This window comes from Empidonax traillii, unplaced genomic scaffold (genome assembly GCF_003031625.1).
Source record: "Empidonax traillii isolate 1590-97213 ecotype Southwest subspecies unplaced genomic scaffold, ASM303162v1 scaffold1:size7828297, whole genome shotgun sequence".
NCBI lineage: Eukaryota > Metazoa > Chordata > Aves > Passeriformes > Tyrannidae > Empidonax > Empidonax traillii.
Window position 1 is genome coordinate 3,740,481 of NW_020955194.1, and position 18,114 is coordinate 3,758,594.

Sequence of the window (18,114 nt, forward strand, 5' to 3'; positions counted from 1 at the left end):
TCTTTTGTCAGAGTTTCTCACACCCCCAACCCCAGTGAGGTCTCCAGATACATAAATACTTGCAGTTTTTTAATGGGGGGAAGGTGTAACAGCATTTTTAAAAAGTAGTCACTCTGTTCTTAGTGCTTTACTGGAATAAATCAGTGAAGAACTATTGTACAGGGGATTGGAAAAGGGACTCCAAGAGTAAAATAATTAGACCTGTGAAAAACTATCTGGTTTTGCTAGAGCTTGAAACAATTAATTTCTTTGTGTTTCAGCCATCGTGACTGCAAGAATCATTCTGTTTAAGCTCACTCTAGAATAAAACCTACTCAAACCAATTCAATTTAGGTGCTGTTCCAGTCCAGAACTGGCACAAACCTTGGAAAGCCTGCCATGATTTTCAAGCTTGCCTTTAAAATCTGCCCCCACGAGCATCCATATATCTCAATTTCACAGGATCTGAGTCTTCATTAAAGATTGAGAACTACCAGTCTCCAGTTCTGCTACCAGCCTCTAGTATACTTTCATATGTGCAGGGGTGCTCATATCTGAGTGAGTGCCCACGTGTGAGAGAATTAGCCATTTTAGTTTGTGTCTGGAAGAACACTAAAGGGACTCCCCCTATCCCTTGTGCCAGACAGAATTCTCCACTAGAACAAAGAACCTAGTTTAAACTGCTTTAAATACAGGGATCCAATTCCTCTGGCAATATAAACTGTTGCAGATCTGTTGAAGAAAAATGAATTGTCATTATATTGTTCTTTTGGGTTCAGCTCAATTCTTACTTTCCTTCAAACTCAACACTTTAATACAATGTTCTGTTACAACTGTTAGAGAAAAACCAGAAGGTCTCAGGTAGCCAGGGAACTGCAATAAACCAGCACAGTCACTGAGCACATTAAAGCACACTCTGCTAGAATCACTGAACACATTTTCATCCAAAAGGTGTAATTTGTAGAATTTCCATTCATTTCTATGGAATCCAAAACATTCGAAGTACCACACAAGCATTTCATTACCACACCATCATGATCATTACTGCTCACTTGTTTTTACACATTGCCTCATTCTGACCTTCAATTTACATTTCATTATACATCAGGGGTTTCATAATACAGCGAGAGAAGTCAGCCTCTACTACTGAATATTATACTGCTGAAGTTCAAAAATTCGCACAAGCAGAAAGCCAAAATACACAGCACTGTGCTGTGTATTTATTAATCAAAATTCTCAAACTCCATTAAGTATTAATTGGAAATGTAGTTATAATAAGTTGGGTGGATCAACACTGTGGGATTCCTTAAAAACTAACAGAGAAGTTGTAGTGTATTAATAGTCAATTCAAAGAATATGGTCATAGTCCCTTAATTTAAGGATGCAGACATTTTATAATACAAAAGGAAATGATATCTGGCTAATTCAGAAACATTTTCTTAAATGCTTGACCATTTGAAAGATTCTCATTTTTAGGGTGCTGTGCAGATGTTTTCTTTTGCACTATCCATATTAATTAGTAAACAAAGAACATCGTACCACTTCAGCATTAGAGGTATTTCTCACTGTTAATTTAAGATAATCTTTCAAAAGAGCAAGTTTCTCCCTACGCTTTTAAAATGAGCCACAATCTGCTTAGGTATTCTAGGTCCTTCAAAACTAAAGAGAAACCCACTGGGAGGAAAAAAGAAATTCTTTCTAAACCACAAAGCACAGATTGCTAATTGTCACTGGCCTCCTGCTTACTCCCTCCTGCCCCCTGAGACATGATATTTCATAATCCTACTGCTGCTCCTCTTTCACCTAAAAACTATTTGGATATGCATGTTAGAATTGCAGTAAAGGAAAACATCTGTAAAACTATGATTCCATAGAAGGATACCAGAATTATTTATCAGCAGGAACACAAATATAGCACACTTTTAAGACCTCATATATGTAATTTTAGTGCATTGCTTTCCAAAATGTTGTCTACATATTTGCTTACAATACTGAAAAGAGAATATCTTGCTATGCATTTTATCCTTTAGGATTTACAGGTCTTTTTATTTTCTTAATCAAGGAAAAAAAAAAAAAGTGGAAAGATACCAGCAAGGGCCTTACATTGTCAGCAAAGCTCAAGAATATTTGCAGTAACGGGAAGAATGTTTTCAGGCTTCTCTCAGTTTATGCATTGATAATTGAGCATTGTTTTCATTGTTGTCCTCAAGCAGGACTGTCTGAAAACATCTGCATAGTAATCTAACAAAAAATAAATCTTCTTTGTAAACCAACTTGCCAGATTTTTTGTGTATACAAACAAATTTATTAATTATTTTTTTAATAAACCTACAGCTTTCATACTATACAGACTATATTTGAATTGCAATGTTGAACATCCACATGCCTTTTATTGTCTTGAGGCACTGGAACAGATTGCCCAGAGAACTTGTGGATGCTCCATCCCTGGAAGTGTTCCAGGTCAGGTTGGATGGGGTCCTGACTAACCTGGTCTAGTGAAAGGTTTCCCTGTCCATAGCAGGGGGGTTGGAACTGGGTGATCAGTAGGGACCCTTTCAACCCAAACCACTCTATGACTCATTTAGAGCTTTCACTCTGCTCCTGAAGCCAAGTGAAAGGACTCAGTCAACTGGGTATGCATTAGATCCCAGCTCCTCCTCTGATGACCATGACTGCATCTCAACCCAATGCAATGACACGAGGGACAGAGCACTCTGAAGTCAGAAGGGGAAAAAAACCCCACCTCTCTGCCATTCTTTCTCTGGCTTCAGCCTGCACCTACGTAAGTATCTGCTGTAAAACCAGAGACTGCAGTAAGACAAGCAGGTCCATCCCATTTAGTGACTCCTGTGTTGTTAACACTTATTTTGTCATTAGAATTACCTTCTCAAAAAAAACCAAAACAACAACAAACCACCACAAAACAAACAAAAAACCAAACCAAAAACAACAACAGAAGAAAAAAAAAACCATATAGAAAGAATGGAACACAAACCTCACTATTCTATGTCAGGCTGTCAAGTGGTGATACATTATACGGTTCCTCTTGCCATTCCTCTGCTCCTCCAAGGTCACAATTAAAAACTTTAACCTGGTCTCATTCCCTCAACATTAACAAGAGCCAGAAGGTCAAATGGGGTGTCTTTGAGAATGTCAAAAACAAACGCAGTTCCAAAAAAGTGCAAGTTTATCCATGAGGTGTGGTCTACTTCCAATCAGAATCGGAAGAATTGTATCAAGACAGAAGACAAGAGTATCAAACAAGATATTTCTAGATTTTTGAGGATAGGACAATTAAAAAAAAAAGTACTACACAAAGCATGTGCAATAAACCATTCCACCATAAACAGCTTGTGCAATTAAAGTTCTCTCACTTTTCATCAAGTCATGGGGTTTTCAAAGTTGAGATCAGACGTTTGTGTGCTACTGATACATGTCATACACATCAACACACACTCCAAACAAACTTGCAATCATCCATGTTATATTGTCTTACGGCTACGTTTTTGGTATCAAATGAAATATGATATTGCCCAGATTTCAAGTTCAGAAACAGTTATTGTTGTTTTAATATTACTTCTTCAATTAAAGGGAGGAAGATCAGACAAAAAAAAGCTTTATTTGTGATACTGCTATGCACTTTAAGGCAGCCTACTGCAGACATAGTGAGCCTCTGAATCAGTCTGCAGTACGTTTAAAATGAAGGTAATGAAATTACCCTGTTTTTAGTAACAGCACTGACTCAGATCCACCTCATAAACCAAGATGTGAATGAGCGCAGGGGTTCATGAACCTTCATGATGGGAGCAGGTATAGGGAGGGGACAAAAGATGGACTGCACTTATTCAGAAAGCGTACTTTCAGCCAGGTCATTTCAGTGGAGGTTGAAAGCAAAGACTTTTAAAGCAAGATAAAAGAAAACCCAGAGGTTTTTTTTTTTTTTTTTTTGTGCTATTATCCAGGAACAAGTCCTTGAGTCTTGAGCCTGAGAGAGAAAGAGCAGTTTTCAGAAGGCAGCAAATGCATTGGAAAACAATTCTACACCATTATCATTGAGCCAAAGGTCTCAGTCTTAACGTGCAAAAGCACAAAATATGTAGAGTGTTTCTAAACATGCCCAAAAGGTTTAACTCTGTTCTGAAAAGTGATGAACTAAACATTACCTTGCAAAAACTGATTCACAAGTTTTGTTTCTGGATGTTGTGCATGCCTGACTCATGCAGGGAGGCAGGTTGTAGGAAGACTTTCCTTTTCTACGTAAGGAATACACTGTTGTCAAAACCTCTGAAGGCATAAGCTGAATTCTGTCCAGGTACAAGCCTAGAAAATGGTCAGATATTGGCCACTGTAGATGACCATTACCAATGGACATTGTAGGTGATTTTAATTGCCCAACTTCAATCTCACTGGAAGTTGAAGGATGGGGACATTGAAGACAAATCCTTTAAAACATTTATTTTCCTTTGTTTCCCTTAAAACCCAACTTGGAAAAATTACAATGTCAGAAACACTTATAGCAATTGTCAGCCTTATGCTTACTGATTTAGTGAGGATGTTTTTGCAAGTATCAGTGGTTCAAATCTTCCACCAAGGCTGGAGTTAGCTGCTCTTACTTCCAAACACAGTCCTTTCCTATTTGAAAGTATAGTGTGGCAAACTAATATTAAAACGTTTTCACTAAATTAATCAGAAGTGAGCTCATCATTTCAATTCAGATATAAACAATATTACATTAATTATTTAGACACTGAAATGAGAACGTGCACTTTCAAAACTCATGTCCCACAAATCATCTTGACACATTTCTGCTTCCTTCCACGAGTGCAGTGAAATGTCATGGGCAAGGTCATGGCTTAAAGTGATTTCAGGGCAAACAGAAAATTCCTGTCAAATCAGAGATTGTCTTAAAAAAAAAAAACAAACTTAAAAATGTTTGATGAAGAGAGACTTGTACCTTATCACGGATTATACTATTTGAACAATTCCATTAAAGATCCTCACAATCATAACCAAAATAAACCCATGCCTGAAGACATTCAGGAAAAACAGGAAATCCTCAGGAATATTTTTCTAGTCCAAAATGCTGACAGCTGAAATCTTGAGAGAATGCACAGTTAAATTTGCCCAAATGGCCTCCGTTCAGGTTCTGCATCTAGAAGGGCCAAAGCCAGGCAAACACACACTAATGAAAGCACAGGGTTTACAAACACACCGTGGCACTCAGAATTCCTCATACCCGTCTTTCAGGGCACTCCTTACTTACCCCAGCAGCAGCCAGATGACACTTGTGTTTGCACAGGTTACTCATACTTCTCCACCTTTCTTTGCTGCCATAATTTCCCAGCAGAACAAAATACCAAGGAAGTATAGGTTTTTCCTTTATTCAGTTTCAGCCTTACCTAATAAATCATTATTCTCCAGTGCATTAATTCTTATTCTTCTCCTAATTGCATCCTACTCATTCATGTTGTTCTGACAGTGAGAGTTTCAAAGCTAGACAGGGTTAAGAACTACAGTCCCATTAAAAACTTAGTTATAGTTTCATTATTTTTCCCCTTTAAAAACTAAAGTGGGTAAAAACATTGAAGAGAACTCTAATCTGGATAAAGATGCCAACAGTTAATAGACATTACTAATGTATCATCTAAGTCTATTTAAAATATATTTGTAGTATAATAAAGTCTATTTAAAATATATCTGTAGAACAAAGGGATAGAAATGCTCCTGAACAGAAGAATGTACTTTTACTCCAGAGCATGACAGGAGTCAAGGAAGCTGGTTTATAGTTGGCAACTGTGAAAATATGTTACAGAAACAATAGCTAGTGTAGAAAAAGCTGTTAGAAAAAGTGACTTCTGCAATGCAACACTTCCCATCAGGCAGCTGTATTACAGTTAAATGCAAAAGCCAAACCTGTTTCAAAACTACAGGTTTCAAGGATACTCACTTTTGTCATATTCCAGTCTTCTGGATTACTTCCAATAAGATGAAGATTCCCCATTCCCAATACACATCTCATGTTCTCGCCTTGTCAGTGTTAACACACTTCATAATACAGTTACTGCTATTACTGCACTAATGCCTACAGTGAATGGGTGCTAATTCCTAGAATTATTAACCATATCTTTATTTAATACAAATATATGCCATGCTCCTCTTGGCCTTCTGAAGCCACATGTGTGTTTAAACTCCTGTTATCCTTGGCATCATTAACCTATTTATTTTCTTAAGGTCTTTTATTGCAAGAATGGGAATTTGGCTCCTTGTTTCCTCCGTTTTTCTCTTCCCTGACTCATCAGGCACCAGGGATTTGGTGCAAAAATTCAGGAAAAAGAATGAGGTTTTAGAAGTGATATCAAGTACATCTCTTGCTGAGACTGACCACCTCTACACCTCTGCTGTGCTTTCGGAAGTAAAGAGGTAAGCTCAGAGTCAAAGCACATACAATTGCTCAAAAAGCCATTAACTGTGTCATGCAGTAACTGCAAATGAAAAATGTCATCCCCAAGTGATGAATGGCTTGCTTTCAAACACTATTCTTTCCCAGAAATCTAATAGCAGAATCCTTGGAAACATCTTGCCACAGTCAAAGATGTTTGTTTCCACAGTATTCAGATAATATCTGCAATTTTAGTATCACACATATAAAAAACCCACAAACCAACTGACATTTCCTTCAATCTCCACTCTTCTGTTGAAGCCCTGGAAACACATCAGTGCTGTCTACAATTCCTACATTGTCCCCATCCCTGTAATATATGATGTGAAAACTTGGAGTCCTTCACCCTGCGAACACATTTTCCTCCCATCTACTGGTACACTGCTGCTTACACAGTTTCTCAGGATGTACAGGTGAAAGGTAGTTGTCTAATTCAAAAATTACTGGAGTCCCAGCGCAGAGACATGAACACGTTCAGTTGCATTCACATCACAAGTCACCCCAACACATAATGCAACAACTCCTAAGCAGCACAGTCTTCCTCACAGGAAACAGCTGAGCTGAAAGGTGACCTCTCACAAAAAAAAAGCTATGACAAATTCACCTGGAACCAAGACAAAGCAAATGAAAAGGGGACTTATTTGTCAACAGCGAGGGAAGTCCCAGATACCTTAAGTATTCCAGAGATGCACTGAAGTGAAGATGCCTAGCAACCCAATTCAAAATAAATAAAATGCTCATTTAAGAAGCTTCATGTTAATACTCACTTGTGGAATATAGTTCAAACCACAACGGAATTTTGTTTCATTTCTGATATCCATTTCTGTTTCTAAGCAATACAAAAAGCATACCCAGGGAAAAGTTGCAATGAAAATAAAATGGTGGAGATTAAAGTAATTGAATTATGTAGAAATTTCAGTGCAGGTAGAAAAATATTTTAAAAAAAGTAAAAAAAAAACAGACAAATTCAGTTCCCAAGTAATTGATTCTGCTCTGAGGCTGTGCCTCCATGTATGCAAAACCCCACAGAATGGGGCCACACGGTCAGAGTAGGGACAGACTAAGATACAAGCTTAAAAAAGAAATTTATTTTTTTTTCCCTACAGCAAAGGTAGACTATTTGGAACAGGAAGAAGGTGGAAGGCTTCAATGGCATATATTGTATGTATGTTATGTCCATTGGTATACATTGCGTGTATACATTTATACATTCCTCCTGTATAAAGAGTTGAGAAAATTACTCCAAAAGTCCAAAGAAATACACACATAACAGCTTCCTGTACCTACCTCAAATCTACCTCCTACCTACCATCCTTGGACCCAAACCCACACTGATCTTCAAGGTCTACTCGTCCAGCTGTGCTCACCTATTCTGCTTTCCAGGCTCTGGGACAACAGACACTCAAGTGAGCTCATCCCTGGTATGAGGGAAGTTGATTAGAAGGCAGAGTTTATGTAGGCAAAGCAATAGCAATAAAGAACTGAAAAACAAAGTGCTCAGTCACAGCACAATCCTGCACTGCAGATGTGTTCAGCCATCATTCTATCAAACAGATTCCCACCCCACAAGACCAAACATCTTTAATCATCAGATATGAAATTCATCCCGCTTGATATGGACATTTAGAGAGAGCATTATGTAACAAGACCATATTTTGCAGACTGGCAAAGAACTAGATAACTGCACCATCACAATGAAAACTATTTAATAAGATCCTTTATACCTACTGTCTTTCCACTCTAAGCTATATAGCTACAAGCCATAATTCACACAGAATTTTGGTTAAATAAACATTTCTCCATCCCTGAAGAACTTAAGATTTCACCTACCATGAAATCTGTAGAAGTCAATCATGGTAATAAGTATTTCTTAGGTGCTTAAGTCAGCTTAGAAATCACTTAAAATGCTTAAGCATGATGATATTGTCTGGAAATCATACCCACACCTCCAACCTTACAAACCACATTCCTCAGACCTTACTCAGATCTATGAACAGCAACTCTCATTGCAACTCTCACTTTCCCTAGAAACCTAGATCTGATTGCACTTCAATAATGACTTAAAGATACACAGGAAAACAGATAGTAAAAAGCTAACCATTGATATCACAGAAACAAAGAATATTTTCGTTTGAAAGGGACCTTAAATTTCATCTAGTTTCAACATTCCTTCCATTGGCACTTTCCGCTAGGCCAGGTTGCTCAGAGCCACATCCAACCTGGCCTCTGACACTTCCAGGAATGCGGCATTCGCAATTTCTCTTCAACCTCTTCCAGTGCCTCACCAACCTTACAGTGAAAAATTACTTCCTAATATCGAATACAAATAGACCCTCTTTCAGCTTAAAGCCATTACCTCTCGCCCTACCACTACATACCCTTTTCAAAAGTCCCTCTCCAGCTTTCTTGTAACCCAGTTGAGGTATTGGAAGGGCTTCTAAGGTCTCCATGGAGCTTTCTATCCTCCAGGTTGATTAACCTCAGCTCTCTCAGCCTGTCTTCATAGGAGGGGTGCTCCCGCCTTCTGATCAACTCTTGAGGCTCCCCTGAATTCACTCCAGCAGGTCCATGTCCTTCTTATGTTGGGGACTCCAAAACTGGACACAGCACTTCAGGTGTGGTCTCACCAGAGTGGAGTAGGGGTTCACAATCACCTCCCTCAACCTGCTGCCCACAGTACTTTTGATACAGCTCAGGACATAGTTGGGTTTCTAGGCTGCCAGGGCACATTGCCAGAGCACGTTGAGTTTCTCATCAACCAACACTACCAAGTCCTTTTCCTCAGGGCTGGTCCTATTTATTATTAAGCCCTTTTACATCAAGAAAATTAAGGGACTGAAGGGAAGAGAGAAAACTGGAGAGTGTGCTCTCAGAGATGATACAGTTTTCCTGATTATATGCATAATTGAGGCAATAAGGGTTCATTATGATCACCTGTTCTGGCCTCCCTGCATATAGCCCATAAGAGTTCCCCATACTCAGTCCAGTTCAAAATAAATCTGCCTTTAGAAAAAACATCCCTGGTTTAAAGTTTTTTAATGATGGAAAACCTTTAAGAGCTTATTAGTCTAATGAGTGCTTTTATTTTAAAAACCCGCACACTCTGGCTAGTCTCAGGATGTCCAACTCCAATTTCCAACAATAGCTGCTGCTAAACCTTTTCTTTCTTGAGTAAAAAGGCCATTCCTCACCTCAGCATCTTTAGGAAACGATCCAACCACTTCTTTCTTTTAGATCCACTTAAGAAAAGGTGCCTTTACACCAAGGAGCTCTTTAAATGCTTAAAATGCGCTGCACCTGGAAAACAAAAGTCTCAGCTGAAGTGCATAGAGCAAAACAGTAATACGTATGCTTCACGGGTATTCACGTCCCACCTGCTCCTCTTATCTTCTCACATTTGCCTAAAGGGCTATTTCCCTGGCTGACTGCTCATCAAATGCTCCCCTCCCCTCCTCCCACAAGGCTTTCCAAAAATCACTAACTCTGGCTGTGCAGAATCACCAGCTTACACTGTGACTCCACGTTTGATATGCCGAAATGAGTGTTGGTTAGCTGCGCTCAGCAGCTATCAAGTATCCAAAGCTACTTTATGTAAGTGGTTCTCATCCTCCAGCATTTACTCATTTCTTCGTACAGTCACACAATAAAATTAAAGTTATACGTTATTGTATTTAAGAATAAGTAGACTATATTTTTAAAAACAAAAAGGTGGAAGAAAAATTTAGGCAGAACACGACAAGAGCTGATCTTCACCTGAGCGCCTCAGAGCTGATCACCTGCTGATGACGAGGACAGCGGAGTGCCTGTTCCTTCGCATCCCTCCCACGGCACAACCACCACAGACGGCATCACTGACGGGCAAGATCCACCACCTTCCATTTTCATAGTAATGCACGGTAGTAAGCAGTAAAAAAATAAATCCCAACCCAACACACAAGCACCCCCCGTCAGGTTATAAAGCCAGAAGCACCCGGTCTTCGTAGGGGAAGTTGAGGTCAGTGCAGCTCCCTTTCCCCGCTCCAGGCAGGGCGCCCGCGGGAGGCTCTCCACCGGGACAGGTCCTTCTCTCAGGGAAAAGAAAAGAAGGGGAAAAAAAGAACAAAACCAGAACAAAATCCCTAACCAGTTGCTGTTAAAAACAACGAACTCACCAGGAACCTTGGCAGGAGACGAAGAGCACGTACAGGCAGCAGCATCCCCGCCGCCGCCAAGGGCTTCCGATGCCAACTCCGCAGCCCGGTGGAGCTGGGAGGTTGGTGAGTCCCGCTCCCGGCGCCGCGGGCTCGGCTCCTGGCTCGGGCTGGGAACGCACACACCGCACCGAGCCCGCACTGACGCTCGCCCGGGGCACGGGCAGGCTCGCAGTGACGCCCGAAAGTGCAGCCCTGTGAGAGCCACCCTCGCCTCCTCCCGCAGCCCAGCGCTCCCGCTGCGCCCGGGAAGGGCTGGAGCCGCCCGGGCGTCCCCGTCGGGAGGGGACCCTCCTCTCCCCGAACCTCTCCTGCTGCTGGGTGAGCCCTGCCGAGCTCCGGCAGCGCCGCACCCGCCGCCCCGCAGCGCCTCTCGCTGGCGGGAACCGCGCTGGGATACGGGGCGGGAGCTGGGAATGCCGCCGTCCCGACCAGCGGAGAGTGGGGCGGAGCAGCCGGCGGAGCGGGGCCGGGAGGGAGCGCCTCGGCAGCCGCCCCACTTCTCCTTTCCCCCTTTCCCCCTATTTCTCTCTCCTCCTTCTCCCGCTCCCCCTTCGCTCCCAGGGTGCGGGGCTCCAGCCCCGGGTACCACCGCCGCCCCATGCCGGGGAGCCGGAGGGGACCCAGCCGCCTGTGCAGGCTTCCCCTTCCTTCGGACGGGGCTGGGAAGGGTGCGCATCCTGTTAATATTATCTCCCCTTTAATATTATCTCCTGGCTTTCAGAGGTGTTTCAGTGGTGTGGAGCTGATAGTTCAAGGTGAGATTTGGTGATTTTTCAGGATCGGTTTGGAAAGGGAAAAAGGTGTTTACTTTGCAGGTTTAATGGTTTTTCAGCCATCAGTAAATAGTAGCTGAATCTGTTCTGTGAATTGGGTGAGGGAAGCATCCAAAAAGTAAAGTAGTATTTAAGAGTATAATAAAAGGCATTTGTCATAGCTGTCCTCCTAACACCTGTACACGATGCTTCTGAAGCTTTATGGCTATCACTTTCAACAGTTCAAGTGAGCTGGATTTATCAAGCAGACACAAGTATTACAAAATATTCAAAATTTCAAAAGTAATGAAGCAAAAAAACAGCATCTTGATTCATCCAGATGAACTGAGTGATTCATTCACCCTCATAAGCATCCTCAGGCACCTGAAGAGCTCACATAGCAAGCATCCAAGAAAGATAAGGAAACTAATTTAGCACTTGTGCATTTCCTAACATGCTAAAATGCTGTTTTAAAACTGGTGCAATAAACAGATGTAGGCCACTTAAGAGGCATTCTCTCTCACAGCTGTGAAATTTTATCACTTTCAAAAAATTCTGATGCATACAACCAAAATCTACTGCTCAGGTTCCACATACGAAATCTTTGCATAAAATTTGCAGTTTATGCACAATAGAAATGTAATATTACTTGTTACATTCAAATTTCTAGTGCTGTGGTTTTGGATAACTGCAGTGCTTGTGTTATTCCAAATGATGTGTGTGTTGGGGATTTTATTCTTTGGAGGTACAATGTTTACTTGGCTGGTATATAAATACAACCCCTTCGAAGAATAATTTGAGTTTGCTACATGTTATACTTACAGTATTGTTCTCTGACTTGTTCAGGAAAAGCTCTTAAAGGGATCTGCTCTAAATTAAATGCTCAGGTACATCATTTACCTGCAATTACCAGAATAACACCTTTCTCTCTATAACAGTGTGAATCACTATCAAGAAAGCTACATAAATGAATATATTCTATAATACATTATTTGATTTTAAGTACTAAAAAGCAGCTTCAGATTTATGCGGGGTCTTTTACAGTTTCATCTTATAAATGCTGGGAGGGAGGGGATCTTTTGTGTTTTCTATCAGGACAGAAAGCAGCTGCTCTTAGAGACTGAAGGTCCCATATTATTTTGGTAGCACTGCCCACACCAGCCTGTATTTATTAAGCACCCTTTGTGATCCATAACAGTCTACTTGAACCAAGGGCTTTGTAAATCAGGATTACAGAAATCTGTGGCCTATTTAGAACAAAGGTAAAGTGTTCGTGCTGTTATTTCTTTGGCGACTTCAGTCTGCATCAGTAACTCTTGCATCACTGCAAAGAATTAGCTAAATATGGTCCCAGACTGCAGCTTTATTGGGAATTAATTGCAGTACCTGTGGCCCTTTTCCAGAGTGCTATGACAACCCTCTTGTCCTCTGGAACATCAGCTTTGCAGTCAGTTTTCTTTTCTGAATACAGAACTGCTAACTCTATGCACCAGAAATCAAGGAACAAGCATTTATTGACATCTTGGTTCCCACAGCCACAGCTTCTTCCAAACTTGTGCAAATCACAGAGTTTATGTCAATAACATTAATGAATAAAACCTAGTTTGCTTTCATTTCAGGTAGCACTAGAGTGTTCTGCAAGCTTTTATTTCTCCTCATCTTAATCTAAGCTACCATTAAATATCAGAAGACTAGGCTATTGATGAAATTTTCTGAACTAAAAGGTTTTGGATAAGAAATCATGTGGCATGAAATAGAAAAGAGATTTTTAATAAACACTCATAGCTGTTAACAGTGAGAGCTGCTGTGGGATAAATATTTACATTTCTCTCCTGAAAAGCACAGGTGCTTGGATCAGAGTTGGAGAACAAAATTTAAAAAAAAAAAAAAAAAAAAAAAAAAAAAAAAAAAAAAAAAAAAAAAAAAAAAAAAAAAAAAAAAAAGGCTTTTTTTCAGGAAGCTGAGATATGCAAGTTTTTATTGTCCAGTTGAGCACTCTCTGGGCTATTTTCCAAAAGTGTAATTGCAGTCATTATGGAGAGAGAGGAGCCTTTTGCCAGCTCTTAGTGCTCAAGGTGTTGAGCTATCATGTTGTGGAGGTATTCACAAAAAAATTGGAGACTTCAGCAATACCCTCTTTGGGTCAAAAAGTTATGGAAGCTACTTCAATATGGTGTCCTATTTCTGTGTATTTTTTTTCAGTGGTTTGAGATCTTGTATGTTCTGCATTTTAAATGAAGAACTCTTTGGTATTTCTGTAAAAAGACTCCCTGTTAAAATTTTAATGTGGCTTGTGCTACTAATGTGCTTCTCTCCACTTCCAGCCAAAAGGGGAAAAAACCTTAAATTTATCTTTTGAAAAAATGCCTGGTTAGATGCACTAATGAATAAAAGGACAAATCACCATTTCAAGAAGAAATACAGTAACTGCTGCCGAAGCAATAGCACCACATTTCTTTAAACCATTCACCAGCTCATCCAGAGTTCCTTCTTGAAAGAAATCAGACTTATTTAATCAATGTTATTATGCCTGCTGTTTTAATTTTATTTAAAGATACATTTAGTTTCATTTGAGACTGTTCCTTCACAATTCCTGCTTGATGAGTGTGTGACAGATGGCGTTTGCTGGAATTCAACGCGGACCCAACAATTGGTTTTTTCAGCGTCCATCATAAATGTTCAAGAGATCAATGTAATCAAGCAGCCATGGGATCCAGACCCACCTGCTTTTCTTAGGACCTGGATTTTGTGTTTCTTACAATGACACTGGTCTGTGAGTCAGAGGCTCTTGTCACTGAGTGTACTTGCCCTGTTGTTTTTACTTCTGTGACATGAGGAGGCTTTCTTATTACAAAGCCAAGACGTTTATCTCTGAGAGAAGAGTGATATTTTTCAAGCTTCATTCCAATTATTCACTGTCATGTCAGCCTTCTCTTCCTCTCCATAGTAAATAAGCATTGTCAAAACCAGGATGCAGTAAAATGTTCTGGAAGAAGAATGAAGCCTTTTCTTGTACAACAGGGTATCACTTTAAAAAGGATCTTCTTAATGTTAGTTACTGCATGAACAGAAAAATTACACGTCACAGGCTTAGAAATGAAAAAGGGGGAACCGATGTCATTACCTGTTCTAAGACAAGGCCATTTCTGTTTCAGCCACTGAAAAGATTTATAAAAACAAGTATTTACAAAAAGCTCTTCAGAATAATGACAGCATCTCATGTTGTTTTTAAAGAAGTTAAAAGCAGACTCAGAGATATATCAAATGCAGCAATACATTTGTTCTCCTGTCTCACATCCTAAAATGAGGAATCTGTTTATTTTCTCCTGTTTTCTTAAGTACATTTAAAATAAAAAGAATAAGACAATACACTAATTGGTGCCTCACTGTGCTATGTTAAGCCAATATTTGAATTACTGCCTAGAATGAACTCAGGTAAGCTAAGGGAATGCTCTTACAGACCCCATTACTGTGTGTACTATTTATTTAGACAATTATTTTGATGTCAGCTATGCCATTCTTTGCAGAAGCAAGAACTATGCAAAGTGACTCAAAGCTGTAGAATGAAATGCTGCAAAAGAAGTGTTTAGTTAACAGGTGCCAGGTGTTCCACATTGAAAAATATTTCTCAAAGTAGCACCAGAGGAACCATTGAAATAACTTGAACATTTATGATGCACCTGCAAAGCATAAACTGCAACTGAAACATATAATTTCGTCCTGAATGTACCAAGGTACTTTTTTAGAATTACCATTTTTCTTCAAAATAGCTAGGTACAATTTTATCAACTAGCAAAATAATCTGTAAAATAACTGTATTTTTTAACAAATGTTTTATTGCAGAAAATTTTTTTAATTAATTTTAATTGATTTTAAATTTTTAAATTTCCAATATATACAAATTTGGAATGTTCATCAAGAGTATAGTTTAAATCACCTAAATGTTAGTTATCTTCTAACTAATTATTAATTGACAAGATTTAATGCTTCTAAGAGGATGCAGAGGAAAAAACCCAAACACCCTTAAAATTCCACATAGAAGAGAATGAACAGAAACACTCTACTCCTAGCTCTTTAATTATTTTTTCTTACACCTTAACCTCAATATTTTGCTGGACTTGTGAACAGTTATGCCATTTTTTCTAACAAAACCTCCCTAAAACTCTGGAAGTGACTTCGGTCACTTTGGTTGAAGATGCACACACAGACCCTTAGAGCCTGTCAACAATATGTGCCTTGCAAAAACTTCTAGGGTTTCAGGAAAAACTTCTCTGTTTGCTGTCACTGAGCTGCTCTAAGGTCAAGACATTTCACCAATCTTACCCTGACTCACTGAAACACTTCAATATATGACAACAAGAAAACACATCTATAAAGCTACAGGGTTCATGCATGGGATTAAAAAAACTCACTAACTTGTTGAAACTCAGATTTGTCTATACAACTATTCTGCTCCATGCAAAGACCTTGTTAACACCAACACCAAATATTGAAAGCAGGCTTTATACATCAATGTTTTTCCATTCTGGTCAGAAACTGAAAGGACACTTTAGCTCAAGCAAATGGGTTCAGCTTGTCCTTGGCAAAACTGCCTCGGAAGTGAGAAGCTGCATTCTGCATTTGAAAGAGGGTTTGGAAAAATAACTAAGGTGGCAAACTTGTATCTTCACAGCAAAAAAACCCACTCCCATTTATTTCACAGAAGTCACTAACTTCTGTTTCTTTCATTTGCACCATGTTTTGCTCAATGAACTTGCTCACAGCTGTAGCCTTACGAGGTGATTTTTGCCAAGAGAAAAACTGTTGACTTGGATGGGGCTCTGAACATCCTGATGTAGTTGAAGGTGACCCTGCCCATGGGGATGATTGTCTTCAAGGTCACCTTCCAATCCAAATCAGTCTATGATTTTATGATCTTGAAGGAAATGCTTCTTCAACATGGTTTAAGTGACTTATAAACACAGCCCAACTGTGTTGCCTTGAACACTTGTGGTGGGTTGACCCCGGCTGGATGCCAGGTACCCACCAAAGTCTCTCTGTCACTGCTCTCCTCAGCTGGACAGGGGAGAGAAAATATAATGAAAGGCTCATGGGTCAAGATAAGGACAGGGAGAGATCATTCAGCAGTTACCATCACGGGACAAACAGACTTGACTGAGGGACATTAGTTTAATTTATTAGCAATCAAATCAGAGTACAGTAACGAGAAATAAACCCAAATCTTCAAAACATCTTCCTCCCATCAATCACTTCTTCCCAGGCTTAACTTCATTCCAAATTTCTGTGCCTCCTCCCTTCATCAGAGGCATAAGGCAGGGAATGGGGGCTGTGCTCTGTTCACTGCACATTGTCTCTACCACTTCTTCCTCCTTGCAGGGAGAATTCCTCACACTTTTCCTCTGCTCAGGTGTGGGGCCCCTCCCACAGGAGACAGTTCTCCACGAACTTCTCCAGTGTCCTTCCCACAGGCTACAGTTCTTCATGAACTGCTGTGGCATGGGTTCTCCATGGGGTCATGAATTCTGCCAGAAAACCTGTTCCAGTGGGGGCTTCCCAATGGGGTCAAGGCTTTCTTTGGGTATTCACTTGCTCTGCCATAGGGTCTTCCACGGGCTGCAGGTAGATCTCTGCTACCCCATGGATCTCCAGGGGCACAGCTGCCTCACCATGGTCTGCACCACGGGCAGGGGAATCTCAGCTCTAGTGCCTGGAGCATCTTCTGCCCCTCCTGCTTCAGCGACCTTGGCGTCTGCAGGTCTGCTGTTCTCAAATGTTCTCTCTTCTCTGGCTGCAATTTGCTTCTGCACAATAACTTCCTTCCCCTTCTCAAATCTGTTATTCCAGAGGCACTACCACCATTCCTGACAGACTCAGTCTTGGCCAGCTGCAGGTCTGTCCTGGAGCCAGCTGGCATTGGGTCTGTCAGACACAGGGAAAGCTTCTGGCAGTTTCTCACAGAAGCCACCCCTGTAACCCCCACCCCCACCCCCTGCTACCAATACCTTGCCATGTAAACAAAGTACAACGCTACAGAAACAATTATCTTTCTACAGGAATTTTTCTATGCAGACATACAGTTTTGCCTTTGTAGAAAGCATGTTTTCTAAAGTAAGCTCTGCTCTTTGGAGTTCTTAGGGCACTCTGTGAGTTGACACAGGCAGGCAGCCGTGACAGCCACAAACTCACAGATAGAATGCAAAGAATAAATTTATTTCCATTACCTCTCTAACCACAGGATCTCTGAAGCAACACCCAGGCAGAGGCACACAAGAGGAAACTCAGGCACCATTAAACTCTGTCCATGCTAGAGGATCCATGCTGCTGTTCACACAGGCTTAACAAGAGTTATTCCCAGCTGCCAGGTCACTCGAGAGATTTACAATCTTTCTCATCAGTTTTCCCAACAAGAACAATCCCATTCCTGCTACCTGACCCTCCTTTAGCTCATTAAGACAACTGCTAGTCCTGGTATTTGTAGCTGAGACAAACCCATTAGCCAAAAAAAATATTTGTTTTCATGCTTTTCTGTGATATGTTGGACAATAATTTAGACAAGGGTTTTTATTGTTTCAGACAGAATGACAAAAAGGGATGTTCAGTGTCTCTTCCCTTTCAGCTGGAGGAAGCGCTCATTGCCTTAAAGCAAGACTGAGACTGGCAAGAGTCATTGAGAATCCTTGCTGCCTAGCAGCAGTTCACAGTACAGCTGTAGATTAAAAAAAAAAAAAATACTATGTATAAAGATCATTTA

At 40.4% G+C, this 18,114-nt stretch overlaps 1 protein-coding gene across 5 annotated transcripts in view; it reads right to left on the minus strand.

Moving 5' to 3' along the window:
- Positions 1-10,941, minus strand: part of SYTL5 (synaptotagmin like 5) — an 85,661-nt gene extending 74,720 nt beyond the window's left edge. For 4 of the 5 annotated variants that reach the window (XM_027886728.1, XM_027886551.1, XM_027886642.1 and 1 more), the window contains exon 1: positions 10,570-10,941. The gene's annotated coding sequence lies outside the window, so the exon portion shown is untranslated. Of the gene's footprint in view, positions 1-7,785; positions 7,839-10,569 lie in introns of those variants that run through there. The other variant, XM_027886462.1, reaches the window with a different exon arrangement.
- Positions 10,942-18,114: the final 7,173 nt, after the last annotated feature.